The following is a 14,596-nucleotide window of genomic DNA, read 5'->3' on the forward strand; positions in this document are numbered from 1 at the left end:
TGGGCCACAAATTTGACCCCCAAAAACAACAGAGGGTGGTCACTTACATATGACGCAGTTGTATTTTGCCTGGCCCAACGCTGTTTTGGGCATGAAATACACTGGCAAAGTGGGCACACACACCATATTTTACCATTTTGAATAAGTAGCTGTAGTTTTGCAAGGGTTAACTAGTCTTGGGCCACAAATTTGACCCCCAAAAACAACAGAGGGTGGTAACTTATATATGACGCAGTTGTATTTTGCCTGGCCCAACGCTGTTTTGGGCATGAAATATACTGGCAAAGTGGGCACACACACCATATTTTGCCATTTTGAATAAGTAGCTGTAGTTTAGCAAGGGTTAACTAGTCTTGGGCCACAAATTTGACCCCCAAAAACAACAGAGGGTGGTCACTTACATATGACGCAGTTGTATTTTGCCTGGCCCAACGCTGTTTTGGGCATGAAATACACTGGCAAAGTGGGCACACACACCATATTTTACCATTTTAATAAGTAGCTGTAGTTTTGCAAGGGTTAACCAGTCTTGGGCCACAAATCTGACACCTGAAATCAACAGAGGGTGGTAACTTACATATGACGCAGTTGTATTTTGCTTGGCCCAACGCTGTTTTGGGCATGAAATACACTGGCAAAGTGGGCACACACCATATTTTGCCATTTTGAATAAGTAGCTGTAGTTTAGCAAGGGTTAACTAGTCTTGGGCCACAAATTTGACCCCCAAAAACAACAGAGGGTGGTAACTTACATATGACGCAGTTGTATTTTGCCTGGCCCAACGCTGTTTTGGGCATGAAATATACTGGCAAAGTGGGCACACACACCATATTTTACCATTTTGAATAAGTAGCTGTGGTTTTGCAAGGGTTAACCAGTCTTGGGCCACAAATCTGACACCTGAAATCAACAGAGGGTGGTCACTTACATATGACGCAGTTGTATTTTGCTTGGCCCAACGCTGTTTTGGGCATGAAATATACTGGCAAAGTGGGCACACACACCATATTTTACCATTCTGAATAAGTAGCTGTAGTTTTGCAAGGGTTAACTAGTCTTGGGCCACAAATTTGACCCCCAAAAACAACAGAGGGTGGTCACTTATATATGACTCAGTTGTATTTTGCCTGGCCTAACGCTGTTTTGGGCATGAAATACACTGGCAAAGTGGGCACACACACCATATTTTGCCATTTTGAATAAGTAGCTGTAGTTTTGCAAGGGTTAACTAGTCTTGGGCCACAAATTTGACCCCCAAAAACAACAGAGGGTGGTTACTTACATATGACGCAGTTGTATTTTGCCTGGCCCAACGCTGTTTTGGGCATGAAATACAGTACACTGGCAAAGTGGGCACACACACCATATTTTGCCATTTTGAATAAGTAGCTGTAGTTTAGCAAGGGTTAACTAGTCTTGGGCCACAAATTTGACCCCCAAAAACAACAGAGGGTGGTCACTTACATATGACGCAGTTGTATTTTTCCTGGCCCAACGCTGTTTTGGGCATGAAATACACTGGCAAAGTGGGCACACACACCATATTTTACCATTTTGAATAAGTAGCTGTAGTTTAGCAAGGGTTAACCAGTCTTGGGCCACAAATCTGACACCTGAAATCAACAGAGGGTGGTCACTTACATATGACGCAGTTGTATTTTGCTTGGCCCAACGCTGTTTTGGGCATGAAATACACTGGCAAAGTGGGCACACACACCATAATTTTGCATTTTGAATAAGTAGCTGTAGTTTAGCAATGGTTAACTTGTCTTGGGCCACAAATTTGACCCCCAAAAACAACAGAGGGTGGTCACTTACATATGACGCAGTTGTATTTTGCCTGGCCCAACGCTGTTTTGGGCATGAAATACACTGGCAAAGTGGGCACACACACCATATTTTGCCATTTTGAATAAGTAGCTGTAGTTTAGCAAGGGTTAACTAGTCTTGGGCCACAAATTTGACCCCCAAAAACAACAGAGGGTGGTAACTTACATATGACGCAGTTATATTTTGCCTGGCCCAACGCTGTTTTGGGCATGAAATATACTGGCAAAGTGGGCACACACACCATATTTTACCATTTTGAATAAGTAGCTATAGTTTTGCAAGGGTTAACCAGTCTTGGGCCACAAATCTGACACCTGAAATCAACAGAGGGTGGTCACTTACATATGACGCAGTTGTATTTTGCTTGGCCCAACGCTGTTTTGGGCATGAAATACACTGGCAAAGTGGGCACACACACCATATTTTGCCATTTTGAATAAGTAGCTGTAGTTTAGCAAGGGTTAACTAGTCTTGGGCCACAAATTTGACCCCCAAAAACAACAGAGGGTGGTAACTTACATATGACGCAGTTGTATTTTGCCTGGCCCAATGCTGTTTTGGGCATGAAATATACTGGCAAAGTGGGCACACACACCATATTTTACCATTTTGAATAAGTAGCTGTAGTTTTGTAAGGGTTAACTAGTCTTGGGCCACAAATTTGACCCCCCAAAACAACAGAGGGTGGTCACTTACATATGACGCAGTTGTATTTTGCCTGGCCCAACGCTGTTTTGGGCATGAAATATACTGGCAAAGTGGGCACACGCACCATATTTTGTCATTTTGAATAAGTAGCTGTAGTTTAGCAAGGGTTAACTAGTCTTGGGCCACAAATTTGACCCCCAAAAACAACAGAGGGTGGTCACTTACATATGACGCAGTTGTATTTTGCCTGGCCCAACGCTGTTTTGGGCATGAAATATACTGGCAAAGTGGGCACACACACCATATTTTACCATTTTGAATAAGTAGCTGTAGTTTTGCAAGGGTTAACTAGTCTTGGGCCACAAATTTGACCCCCAAAAACAACAGAGGGTGGTCACTTACATATGACGCAGTTGTATTTTGCCTGGCCCAACGCTGTTTTGGGCATGAAATACACTGGCAAAGTGGGCACACACACCATATTTTACCATTTTGAATAAGTAGCTGTAGTTTTGCAAGGGTTAACTAGTCTTTGTTTGTACATTTTTCCTACCTTATATCTGTCTGTTTTTACCCAGTTTTGTTTTTTCACAGTTGTTTACAATTGTAAAGTTCAACGGAATTTGCTGCGCTATATAAGAATCTGATAAGGAGATTTATTTTCAGAACTTAACTTTGTTAAATCTCTTTCTGCGAGGTACACTGGATTCCGCAGGGAATAACATTGGGGTGTAGAGTTGGATATTGATCCGAGGCACCAATAGGCTAAAGCTCCGACTGTTCCCAGGATGCCTTGCACTGCCTCCTCTATAACCCCGCCTGCATGCACAGGAGCTCAGTTTTGTTAACCAGTCCAATGCAGTAGCAGGTAAAAGATACGACAACAGTTAGTAGTCACACAGACCCACATTCTCACAACAGGAGAAGGTACCAGCGGCTAATGCCATACAAACCCAAAGAAGCTAAGTGTGTCAGGGTGGGTGCCCTGTGGAATCCAGTGTACCTCGCAGAAAGAGATTTAACAAAGGATAAGTTCTTTACATAAATCTCCTTTTCTGCAGCTGGGTACACTAGTATTCCACAGGGAATAACATCGGGGATGTCCTAAAGCAGTTCCTCATGGGTGGGGATGCAGTGTAGCGGGCACAAGAAACTTGCGTCCAAAGGAAGCATCCAGGGAGGCGGAATAATCAAAGGCATAGAACCTAATGAACGTGTTCACTTAGGACCACGTAGCCGCCTTGCACAATTTTTCGAGGGAGGAGCCACGGCAGGCCACCCAAGAAGGTCCAACAGCCCGAGTAGAATGGGCCTTGATAGTTGCAGGAGCTGGAAGACCAGCCTGTACATAAGCTTGTGCAATCACCATTCTAATCCACCTGGCCAAGTTCTGCTTATTAGCAGGCCAGCCACGTTTATGAAAACCAAAAAGAACAAATAGAGAATCCGATCTCCTAATGGAAGCGGTTCTCTTCACGTAGATACAGAGAGCCCGTACCACATCCAAATACCGCTCTTTGGAGGACAAATCAGGAGAGATAAAGGCCGGAACCACAATCTCTTGGCTAAGGTGGAATGATGACACTACCTTAGGTAAATAACCAGGGCGAGTTCTAAGAATCGCACGGTCACAGTGAAAAATCAAAAAGTGTGACCAACATGACAAGGCACCCAAGTCCGAAACCCGTCTAGCAGAGGCAATAGCCAGCAAAAACAAAACCTTAAGCGTAAGCCACTTAAGGTCCACAGACTTAAGAGGTTCAAACGTAGCCTCATGCAGGGCATCTAGAACACCAGACAAATCCCAAGGTGCCACAGAAGGGACATAGGGAGGTTGAATCCTTAGAACACCCTGAGTGAAAGTATGAACGTCAGGCAGAGACGCAATTTTTCTCTGAATCCATATCGACAAGGCTGAAATATAAACCTTGAGGGAGGCCAGACGAAGGCCTAAGTCCAGGCCCTGTTGCAGGAATGCCAAAAGTTTTGCAGTACTGAACTTGTATGCATCATAATTCTTATCCGCAGACCAGGTGAAGTAAGAATTCCAGACTCTATAATAAATCCGAGCCGAAGCTGGTTTACAGGCTTTCAACATCGTTTGAATGACCACCTCAGAAAAAACTTTGGCACTCAGGACGGAAGCTTCAAGAGCCATGCTGTCAAAGCCAGACGGGACAAATCCTGGTAGACACAGGGGCCCTGAACTAGGAGGTCTGGGCATTGTGGAAGTAGAAGAGGACGCTCTATCGAGAGACCCTGTAGGTCTGAGAAGCAATGTACTCTGGGACATGCTGGAGCGAGTAGAAGTAGGATTCCTCCTTTTTGCTTGAACTTCCTTATTACCCTGGGCAGGAGTGTGTTAGGGTCTCTTGCCCTGTGCTGCCACGTCGTCATGGCAACCGGGAGACAAGTGCTAGTGGAGTAACCTGAGCGCAGCTGATACTCCGGTTCGGGTCTTTTGCTGTGCAGTGGTTATAGGCTCTGTGCACGGCAGGGGATCCGGTGCTGGTTTTTGTGCTCACAGTCTGTGAGGTCTGAGTGGGGCGTGGACAGCACCTGCTTTATAAGGCCTCTTTTCAGGGTAAGCAGATGCTGCTGAATCTCTGTTGGTTAGTCAGTTCATGAAAGTTAGCCAGTACTGTGTAGCTTTGTATTTGTTTGTTGCTTACTGCAAATAGGCCTGGGGATTTGGTATTACACTCTGCCAATCCAGACCTAGCAGTAAGACTGGAGTCAGTCGTTTAGCTTGCTGGGGTTCTGTTATTACTCTGTGAACTTAGCAAGTTTGCGGCTGTATTCTAACACTTGCCTGTCTAATCCTGTCTCACTGTGCTAGGTGTCAGGGGTCAGTTTAGTGGCAGTAAGCTTAAACCTGTGCACTGCAAGTGAGAATCAGGATTGTGGAGGCTCTCCTTGTGTCTATCATTCCATCTCTGACCAAGGAGTTTACTGCCACACCCGTTGGTAACCCTTTAGGGTTTTGCTGTTGCCCTTAGCAACAGCATTTCGGGTTCTCTACGTATTAAAACACAACATCTTGCTTTTTACATCTGAGCAGTTCTAATACAAGGGAGATACCCAGTTCCTTCGCCTCTGGGCTTCTCTGTTCACTGTGTGTGTATTTTGTTACCCTATCACCTTCTGTGTACTTTATGTCATATTCCCCAGTTTGTCTGTGAGTCCATTTGTTTTGCATAACAGTTCAAACACCAGTACATTCCTGCAGACACTGGAGTGCATAACAGTTCTGACACTAGTACTTTCCTGCAGGCACTGGTGTGCATAACATATTCAGCAGCCTAATACTCCTGTTGAAATTTTGTGGGAATATGGAGCATACCCCTCAAAATACGTTGCAACAGGTGGTCGATCAGGTGCAGGTCCTGACTCGGCAATTTAATGATTTGTCCATTAAAATGCACACCTCCCAGGCTGCTGGCGGAGCTCCCGCAGCAGCAGCACCTGCAGGGGTTAAGGAGCCGAAAGTAAATCTCCCGGATCGTTTTTCTGGAGATCGCTCGCAGTTCTTTTGTTTCAAGGAGAGCTGCAAGCTATACTTCCGGCTTAGGCCTCAGTCTTCTGGGTCGGAGATTCAGCGGGTGGGCATAGTGATTTCCTTGCTACAAGGAGACCCACAGGTCTGGGCATATGGGTTGCAGCCTGACTGTCCGTCGCTTAAAAGTGTTGATGCTTTTTTTACGGCACTGGGCATGTTGTATGATGACCCTGACAAGACGGCCTCAGCCGAGGCTCAGATTTCGATCCTTAAGCAAGGGCGAAGGCCAGTTGAGGTTTACTGTACGGAGTTTCGGAGGTTGGCCCATGATACCCAGTGGAATGACCCAGCCCTGAGACACCAGTACCGAAGAGGTCTTTCTAACCAGATAAAGGACCAACTGGTACAATATCCCTTGCCTGATAGCTTGGATCAGCTCATGCAGTTATCCATCCGGGTGGATAGACGGCTGAGAGAGCGTAGGCTTGAAAGGGAGACTGAGATTTCCTTCCTTCCCAAGGGAACCTCAGACTCTGAGGAATTTTCTGAGGAGCCTATGCAGATTGGGGCTACCCGCCTCTCCTCGCGTGAGAAGACGCGGAGGAGACAGCAGGGGTTGTGTTTGTACTGTGGGAATAAAGGTCATGTGGTAGTATCATGCCCAGAAAAGCCGGAAAACTTCAGGGCCTGAGGGTGATGGGAAATATCCTGTCAGGCCAGAAGTCAGAATTTCCCAAGAAGACTTTTTTCATTCCGGTGACCTTGAAGATCCTCGGTCAAACTGTCAAGACTGAGGCCTTTGTGGACAGTGGGGCCGACGGGGTTTTTATGGACCGCCAATTCGCCCTAAAACACTCTGTTCCCTTAGTACCCTTGGCATCGGAAATTGAGATTTGTGGGTTAAACGGGGAACCATTATCCCAAGGTAAAATTACCTCTTGCACTAGCCAGATTTCTTTGTTTATTGGAGCCACACACTCTGAAAAATTGTCCTTTTATGTGACTGTCTGTACTTTTGCCCCATTGGTGTTGGGGTTACCCTGGTTAAGGGCCCACAATCCTCAATTTGACTGGGTCTCTGGGGAGATTCTTAGTTGGGGTACTGATTGTTTCAGGAGTTGCTTGAGCCTTCCAGTCAGGCTCTCGCAGCTAAGTTTGCCAGGATTGCCAGGGTGTTATGCAGATTTTGCGGACGTGTTCTCCAAAAAAGTTGCAGGGGTACTACCTCCCCATCGCCCCTATGACTGTGCCATTGATTTGTTGCCAAATGCTAAGCTTCCCAAGAGCAGGTTGTACTCCCTGTCACGTCCTGAGACTCAGGCTATGGCAGAGTACATTCAGGAGAACTTGGCTAAGGGATTTATCAGACCTTCACAGTCTCCAGTTGGGTCGGGGTTCTTCTTCGTGGGTAAAAAGGACGGTTCGTTGCGACCCTGCATCGACTTCAGGGAATTGAACCGTATCACGATTAAAAACTCATACCCACTGCCTCTCATTTCGGTCTTGTTTGACCAGCTTCGTACTGCCACCATTTTTTCTAAGATTGACCTACGCGGTGCGTACAATCTAATCCGAATAAGAGAGGGGGATGAATGGAAGACTGCCTTTAATACCCACTCAGGGCATTATGAATATTTGGTGATGCCTTTTGGGCTCTGTAATGCCCCGGCAGTCTTCCAGGATTTCATGAATGATGTGCTCAGGGAATATTTGGATAGATTCTTAGTTGTATACTTAGATGACATCCTAATCTTCTCCCATTCCCTGGAGGAACATCGGAAGCATGTACGCTTAGTCCTCCAGAAACTCAGAGACCACCGGCTTGGGGCGAAGCTGGAGAAGTGCGAATTTGAAGTTCAGCAAATCACATTTCTAGGATATATTATCTCCCCAGAAGGTTTCCAAATGGAGGGTTCCAAGGTACAGGCAGTCCTGGATTGGGTGCAGCCCACTAGTTTGAAGGCGCTTCAGCGTTTCCTGGGCTTTGCGAATTTTTATAGACGATTTATCGCTGGATTTTCGTCTATAGTGGCGCCCTTGGTGGCACTCACTAAGAAAGGGGCGGATGTTGCTCACTGGTCTTGTGAGGCTAAAGCGGCTTTTGCCCGTCTCAAAAGGGCATTTGTTTCGGCCAAGGTGCTGCGACACCCAGATCCAGAGCGTCCTTTTGTGGTGGAGGTGGATGCCTCTGAGATGGGTATTGGGGCAGTGCTTTCTCAGATGGGAGTGTCTGATAATCGCCTTCATCCCTGTGCTTACTTTTCCCGTAAATTTTCGCCTGCCGAGATGAATTATGACGTGGGTAACCGGGAATTGTTGGCTATTAAGGATGCACTCGAGGAGTGGAGACACTGGCTTGAGGGGGCTAAGTTTGTGGTCTCAATTCTCACTGACCATAAGAATCTGGCATATTTAGAGTCAGCGAAGCGTCTCAATGCCAGGCAGGCACGATGGGCTTTGTTTTTTGCTCGCTTTAATTTTTTGATAACATATCGCCCTGGGTCAAAAAACATCAAGGCTGATGCGCTCTCGCGGAGTTTTGCTCCAATCCAGGAGACAACCGAGGAGCCGTTGCCCATTGTTTCCCCATCATGTATTAAAGTGGGCATTACCCAGGACCTCTTATCATTAGTCCTTAGAGCACAGGAGCAGGCTCCTCCAGACCTTCCGGTAGGTCTTTTGTTTGTGCCTCCTAGGTTAAGACAGCGAGTGTTCCTGGAATTCCATGCCAAGAAGTCGGCAGGTCACCCGGGTATTGCCAGAACTCGGGAGTTGCTATCTAGGGCGGTGTGGTGGCCCTCGGTGGCTAAGGATGTGGATCAGTGGGTTCGGGCATGTGACATCTGTGCCCGAAATAAGACTCCTAGAGGGGTTCCTGTTGGCCCATTACATCCACTCTCTATCCCATCTAAGCCATGGACCCACATTTCAATGGATTTTGTGGTGGACTTGCCCAAATCCTCGGGGATGACAGCCATCTGGGTTGTCGTTGACAGGTTTTCGAAGATGGCGCACTTCGTTCCACTGGTTGGGCTGCCATCAGCCAGACGCCTGTCTGAATTATTTATGCTGCATGTTGTGCGTCTCCACGGGTTGCCACTTGATGTGGTCTCTGACCGCGGATCCCAGTTTGTGGCCAAATTCTGGAAGGCATTTTGTTCCGATCTCCAGATTTCTGTCAGCTTGTCGTCAGGCTACCATCCGCAGTCTAATGGGCAGACTGAAAGGGTGAACCAGTCCTTGGAGCAGTTCCTCAGGTGTTATGTCTCCAAGTGTCAGACTGACTGGGTTGCTCATCTGTCCATGGCGGAGTTTGCCTATAACAACGCGGCTCACTCTGCTACAGGGATCTCTCCCTTCCTTTGTGTGTATGGGCATCATCCTAAGGCCAATTCTTTTGACCCCCTGGACTCCACGCCTGGTGGTTCCTCTGTGGTTTCGGTCCTTAGAGGTATTTGGCGGAAAGTGAAGAAAGCCCTTGTGTCTGTGTCATTAGTGACCAAAAGGGTTTTTGATAAGCGGAAAAGACCCTGCAGCTTCAAATTAGGAGACTTCGTCTGGTTGTCTACCAAGAATTTGAAGTTGAGACAGCCATCTCATAAGTTAGGGCCCCGGTTCATCGGCCCTTATAAGATCACCAGGGTTATCAATCCGGTGGCATTTCAGTTAGATCTGCCACGTTCTTTGGGTATCAATAAAACATTTCATTGTTCCCTTTTAAAACGGGCGATTAGTAATCCTTCTTCCAGTGGAAGACCTTCCCCTCTTCTGATACGTGGCCAGAGGGAGTTTGTTGTTGAAAGGATTCTTGACTCCAAGGTGGTTCGGGGTCGGCTGTCATTTTTGGTGCACTGGAAGGGGTATGGCCCGGAGGAGCGGTCGTGGGTGCGCAGTTGTGATCTTCATGCCCCCAGACTGATACGCTCTTTCTTCTCGCAGTTCCCCGATAAACCCGGTGGTAGGGGTTCTTTGACCCCTCGTCAGAGGGGGGGTACTGTTAGGGTCTCTTGCCCTGTGCTGCCACGTCGTCATGGCAACCGGGAGACAAGTGCTAGTGGAGTAACCTGAGCGCAGCTGATACTCCGGTTCGGGTCTTTTGCTGTGCAGTGGTTATAGGCTCTGTGCACGGCAGGGGATCCGGTGCTGGTTTTTGTGCTCACAGTCTGTGAGGTCTGAGTGGGGCGTGGACAGCACCTGCTTTATAAGGCCTCTTTTCAGGGTAAGCAGATGCTGCTGAATCTCTGTTGGTTAGTCAGTTCATGAAAGTTAGCCAGTACTGTGTAGCTTTGTATTTGTTTGTTGCTTACTGCAAATAGGCCTGGGGATTTGGTATTACACTCTGCCAATCCAGACCTAGCAGTAAGACTGGAGTCAGTCGTTTAGCTTGCTGGGGTTCTGTTATTACTCTGTGAACTTAGCAAGTTTGCGGCTGTATTCTAACACTTGCCTGTCTAATCCTGTCTCACTGTGCTAGGTGTCAGGGGTCAGTTTAGTGGCAGTAAGCTTAAACCTGTGCACTGCAAGTGAGAATCAGGATTGTGGAGGCTCTCCTTGTGTCTATCATTCCATCTCTGACCAAGGAGTTTACTGCCACACCCGTTGGTAACCCTTTAGGGTTTTGCTGTTGCCCTTAGCAACAGCATTTCGGGTTCTCTACGTATTAAAACACAACATCTTGCTTTTTACATCTGAGCAGTTCTAATACAAGGGAGATACCCAGTTCCTTAGCCTCTGGGCTTCTCTGTTCACTGTGTGTGTATTTTGTTACCCTATCACCTTCTGTGTACTTTATGTCATATTCCCCAGTTTGTCTGTGAGTCCATTTGTTTTGCATAACAGTTCAAACACCAGTACATTCCTGCAGACACTGGAGTGCATAACAGTTCTGACACTAGTACTTTCCTGCAGGCACTGGTGTGCATAACAGAGTGACACCGGAGGGAACACGTACAGCAGCCGAAAGTTCCATGGAATTGCCAGTGTGTCTACGAACGCTGCTTGAGGATCCCTTATTCTTGCTCCGAAGACCGTAACCTTGTCATTGTGTCGAGACGCAATCAGGTCTACATCTGGTAGACCCCACTTGTCTACTAGGAGTTGAAATACTTCAGGATGAAGGCTCCACTCTCTGGCGTGTATGTCCTGGCGACCGAGGAAGTCCACTTTCCAGTTGAGGACCCCCAGAATGAATACTGCCGATATGGCTGGCAGATGGCGTTCCGCCCAGTGAAGGATCTTTGACACTTCCAACATTGCCATGCGGCTTCGAGTGCCGCCTTGATGGTTTATGTACGCCACCGTGGTAGCATTGTCCAATTGTACTTGAAAAGGCCTGTTCTGCACCAGAGTCAGGGCAAGTTTCAGAGCATTGAACACTGCCCGCAACTCCAGAATATTTATCGGGAGGAGAGATTCCTACCTGGTCCACCGACCCTGAAGAGAATGTAGTTCCAACACTGCACCCCAACCCCGCAGACTGGCATCCGTCGTCAGAAGGACCCAGTTGGAGATCCAGAAGGGACGACCCCTGCTCAATTGTTGGTCCTGTAGCCACCAGGTCAGTGACAGACGAACCTCTGGAGTCAAGGATATCATGCGAGATCTGATCCTGTGAGGCAGGCAGTCCCACTTGGCAAGGATTAGCTTCTGCAGAGGGCGAGAGTGAAACTGAGCATACTCCAACATGTCCAAAGCCAACACCATGAGGCCTAGTACTTGCATCGCCGAGTGTATCAACACTCGTGGGCGAGAAAGGAAGTATTTTATACTGTCCTGACGCTTCAGGACCTTCTCCTGAGACAAGAACAACCGTTGGTTGAGTGTGTCCAACAATGCCCCCAGGTGCACCATGCTTTGAGCAGGGACCAGGGAGGATTTCTTCCAGTTGATGAGCCACCCGTGGGCTTGCAGAAATTGGACCGTCAGTTCCAGATGGCGGAGGAGAACCTCTGGGGAGTTTCCCAGGATAAACAAATCGTCCAGACCTGTTGGGATCCTGATACCCTAACAGCGGAGTAGGGCAGTCATAACTGCCATGACCTTGTTGAAGATTTGTGGAGCCGTGGTCAGGCAAAAAGGTAAGGCCTGGAATTGATAATGTAGGTTGCCAATAGCAAACCGCAGGTTTTGTTGATGCGATATGGCAATAGGTATATGTAGGTAAGTTTCCTGTGTGTCCATAGATACCATATAGTCCATGGGCTCCAAAGCCAGAACAATAGAGTGAAGGGTTTCCATACGGAACTTGGAAACCTTCACAAAATTGTTCAAAGAATTGAGGTTTAGAATAGGTCGGGAGGATTCATTCGGTTTCGGAACTAGGAACAACGTTGAATAGTACCCCCTGCCTCTCTGAGCCAGAGGCACCGTTACTATCACTCCTGTGTCCAGAAGGGATTGTACCACCAAATGGAGAGTTTTTGCTTTTACCGGGTCTGAGGGGATGTTTGTCAAGCAAAACTGGCAAGGGGGACATTTCTTGAAAGAGATAGCGTATCCGTGAGTGACGACTTCCCTTACCCAGTCATTTGAAGTGGTCTGTAATCATACCTGTGCGAACCTTAGAAGTCGGCCTCCCACCCTGGGATCCCCCAAGGGGAGGCCCACCCCATCATGCAGCAGGCTTTTCTGGTTTAGAAGCAGGCTGACGGGCCACCCAGGAACGTTTAGGTTTGGGCTTCGAGGTTTTGGAAGTGTAAGCCTGTTTTCAGTACGCCTGACCCTTTGCTTTACTTGGAGGTAGAAAGGAATGAAAAGTGGTACTTTTAGCCTTCGGAGCGGAAGAATTAGTACACGTCATACATGCAGTTGTAGCAGACGCTAAGTCAGCAACAATTTTGTTCAAATCTTCCCCAAAAAGGATGTCTCCCTTAAAAGGGATAACCTCCAAGGTCTTTTTAGAGTCTGGATCCACAGACCAGACATGCAAGTCCACTGGTGGCAGAGTTTCCCAATTCATACTTAACTCTGCACCGAGGGGATAATGAGCTAGCATTTTCTTAGAGAGGGCAAATTTCTTTCCTGGAGACTCCCAGGATTCCTGACGTATGTCAACTAAATGGTCAGAATGGTGCAAAATTAATTTAGTGACCTTCTGACGTTTGAACTTATCAGGTTTCTTAGACGTATCTTGAGGTGCAGATTCATCATCAAAAGAATCAGCCTGATAGCCTCAAGGAGGTCAAGAACATCCACCTGTGAAATAGATTACCCATCAGAAGCATCTGCATCAGTGTCTGTGGGGTCAGTGTATACGCCATCTTCATGTGATGAAGTATCCGTAACATGCGTGGATTGTGAGGAGGTAATTGTCCGCTTAGATTACCCTTTGGTCTTAGGGGGGGCGAGGGTTAGGTTTTTGTTTAACCAGAGACCGATTTAATTGCTGTACATGAGTTGACAGTATATCTGCCCAAGGCGGATTAACTGCAGGGACAATATGTGGCTGTAATGGCACAGGAGGTCCCACAGGGGGCGTAAGTCTCGTTATTAGCATAGTCAGCACATTAGAAAAGGCAGTCCAAGGTGGTTCTTGGTAAGCCACCAGTGCTACAGGCTGACTGAGGGGTACATAGCCTCCGGTACTTCGACCCTCAGCTGGAATATTTTCCTTAGATAAATCCTCGGCGTCAGCACTGCATGACGCAGGATTCGCCATGGATCTCTCACCCTGTGATGCAGACATAATATAGAAACGTAGACTTAGGGCGTAACAGTACAACATAGCCAGACGCACTACCTGACATAAACCCCCTGTGGAGTGTTAAGCAGTATATTATGACTGAAATAGACAGAAAAAGATACCGATGTAGTATTTCCTGTGAAACTCTCTCTCTTTCTATATATATATATATATATATATATATATATATATATTTATGATCCTGACTTACATAGCCCCCTCAGGGTACAGAATATAGGGCGAGATACATGGAATAAGAACCACACAGCAGCTATTGGCACACACAGTCACAGGTACAATGCAGAAATTATTACAAACAATAAAACTGCACCAGAAAGGCTCATCCTCACCTGCCTCACCCCACCGCACGTCACTGCAGTGTACCCCGCTACAGAAAAATAAATACATTGTGAAACTCATAGATTGCACAGGTTCTGTGGCTGATTAAAACAAAGTGAAATGCAGGCTTGAAGTCAGCAGCCACAGAACCTGTGTAATTCATGAGTTTCCTTGTTTAAAGGGATAGTATGTTAAATATATATATAGTGAATGTTGATAACTTAGACTGTTGCTTTAAGGAGAGGTCATCTGGCTTGACTGACCCTCCCCAGCTACTTATTCATTATTGCAGTCATATGTAAGTGACCACCCTCTGTTGATTTCAGGTGTCAGATTTGTGGCCCAAGACTGGTTAACCCTTGAAAAACTACAGCTATTTATTCAAAATGGTAAAATATGGTGTGTGTGCCCACTTTGCCAGTGTATTTCATGCCCAAAACAGCGTTGGGCCAGGCAAAATACAACTGCGTCATATGTAAGTGACCACCCTCTGTTGATTTCAGGTGTCAGATTTGTTACCCAAGACTCATTAACCCTTGCAAAACTGAATGATCTGAATAAGAAGCTGCAGTTCGAATAAGAAGTGAATAAGAAGCTA

Source organism: Pseudophryne corroboree, chromosome 9 (genome assembly GCF_028390025.1).
Source record: "Pseudophryne corroboree isolate aPseCor3 chromosome 9, aPseCor3.hap2, whole genome shotgun sequence".
In the NCBI taxonomy this organism is placed as follows: Eukaryota; Metazoa; Chordata; class Amphibia; order Anura; family Myobatrachidae; genus Pseudophryne; species Pseudophryne corroboree.